The following is a 2068-nucleotide window of genomic DNA, read 5'->3' as shown; positions in this document are numbered from 1 at the left end:
ACATCATGATGGATTTCCACACCATCCTTCATCTTTTGCTGCTGCACCTCAAGCATCTTCACATGGGTTCAAAGGTGATCAGTTGTGGCTGCCTTTGCTGCCAACCCATATGGTTGCCTTTTGCTGCCAACCCATGTGGTTGCCTTTTGGTTGCTGAAAAACGAGTTTTCTGAACCAGGCTTAGTGTAGGAAGGCCAGAGGTTTCAAAATGTATTCAATTGGGCTGAATTTTGGATATGTTATACTAGACACCCAATTGAACAACTTCTATGAAAAATGTCTCCTCATCCCAGTTGTGCAGATTGCTGAAATCAGACCTGTAAGGTGACTTACGAAACTGGACTGACAAGAAGTGTGGCCCAACTTTGGTTTTGTCTTTAAGCTCTTGCTCTTATCCCAATCAGCCCTTAACATGCATGGATTGCATCAAATGTGATCTCTTGCTATCTTAACCTACAAAACACACAAACAGAGGTAAGTGACTCAAAATAAAGAGAAACTAAGCAAAATCACTAAGTAAAGAAGGCAAGCAAGTGTATGAAATTATGGACTTATCAAAATAGAAAATGGATTAAAAGCACAAGTTTAACTCAATAACATAACCAAATCATAAGCTAAAAGGGTACAAAATGATATACAATTATGAACCGATCACAACCCAGACGAGTGACCTCTGAAATTCAGAGTCGTCTAGAAAGAGAGTTGTCAATTGCAAAAGAGCAAGCTCTGGCCACATTTTCAAGTCTTGCTCTCCACACTGAACTTCCTGGTTCTTCACTTTCAAATTCGGAAGCAAGTTCAGACCAAGAAGAAGAAGAAGAGATGGCTGCCAATGAGTTCATGGGAGAACTTGATATCCCAACAATTCCAGCATCTCCTTCAAGCATTTTGCTGCCCACTGTAGCTCGAAATTATGAGCTTAAATCTTCTCATCTTAATATGCTGCCTTCCTTTTATGGTTTACCTAATGAAGATCCATTAACTCATATAAAGGATATTTTTAATGTTGTGAGTTCTTTTCCCTTGATAGGTGTGACAGAAGATCAACTTCGAATGAGAGTGTTTCCATACACTTTGAAGGATAAGGCGAAATATTGGTTGAATTCTTTGAAGCCTGGTTCACTCACTACATGGGCTGCCATTCAAAAGAAGTTCTTGGAGAAATACTTGGAGAAATACTTCTCCACGCAAAAGACCGACATGCTTAGGGATAAGATCTTGTTATTTGCACAGCAAGATGACGAGTCGTTTTGTGAAGCATGGGAGAGGTTCAATGGGCTGCTCAATCAATGTCCTCATCATGGGATTCCATTGAAGCTTCAAATGCGTTTGTTTTATAAAGGACTAACCCCTTCTAGTCATAATATTGTCACGAATTTTGCAGGTGGTTCTTATAAAACCAAAACTCCAGAAGAAACGTATGAACTCTTTGAGGAGATAGCAATGGAGACCCAACATACAGATACAAGAGGTAAACGTGTTGTTAGTGGTTCTAATGATGCTTCTAGTGTGCAGATTTCAAAACTGGAACAAAAGCTAGATGCTCTTCTTGCATTAAACTCAAGAAGCCCTCCGAAGGAAGTGTGTAGTATTTGCGAAACTCCTGACCATGCTACCATAGCTTGTCCACTTGGGGCTGGATATCCAGAATTTGTGCAAGAGCAAGCTAAGTTGGTAAATTCCTACAACCAAGGTCCAAGAAATGATCCATGCTCTCAAAGTTATAATCCAGGTTGGAGGAATCATCCAAACTTTTCATGGAGGAATACTCAGAATCAAGCCAATCCCCCTTCATTCCAAAAGCCACAACAAACATCATCATTGGAGGATATAGTTAAGCAGATGGCAATCAACCAATCCAATTTCCAGCAAACTACACAAGCTGCCATTGCCAAATTGGAAGTTCAAATAGGCCAATTAGCTGCTGAAATAACTCAAAGAGAACCTGGGAAATGGCCAAGCCAAACCGAGATCAATCCAAAGAACCAAGAAGCCAAGGCCATTCATGTGCTCAGAACAGGTAAGATCATTGATAATAAAGTTGATTCTAATCTTTCAAATGATGTTG

The 2068-nt window shown here is 40.0% G+C and overlaps 1 non-coding gene across 1 annotated transcript; it reads right to left on the bottom strand.

The window, feature by feature from the left end:
* Positions 1–1200: 1200 nt before the first annotated feature.
* LOC148292268 (small nucleolar RNA R71) lies at positions 1201–1307 on the bottom strand. Its single transcript, XR_015827212.1, has one exon. It is a non-coding gene; the product is annotated as a small nucleolar RNA R71 (small nucleolar RNA).
* Positions 1308–2068: the final 761 nt, after the last annotated feature.

Source organism: Prunus avium, chromosome 8, assembly GCF_965620075.1.
Source record: "Prunus avium chromosome 8, drPruAviu1.hap1.1, whole genome shotgun sequence".
In the NCBI taxonomy this organism is placed as follows: Eukaryota; Viridiplantae; Streptophyta; class Magnoliopsida; order Rosales; family Rosaceae; genus Prunus; species Prunus avium.
The sequence above is the reverse complement of the archived record's forward strand: the minus strand, read 5'-3'. Positions and strand labels throughout refer to the sequence as shown.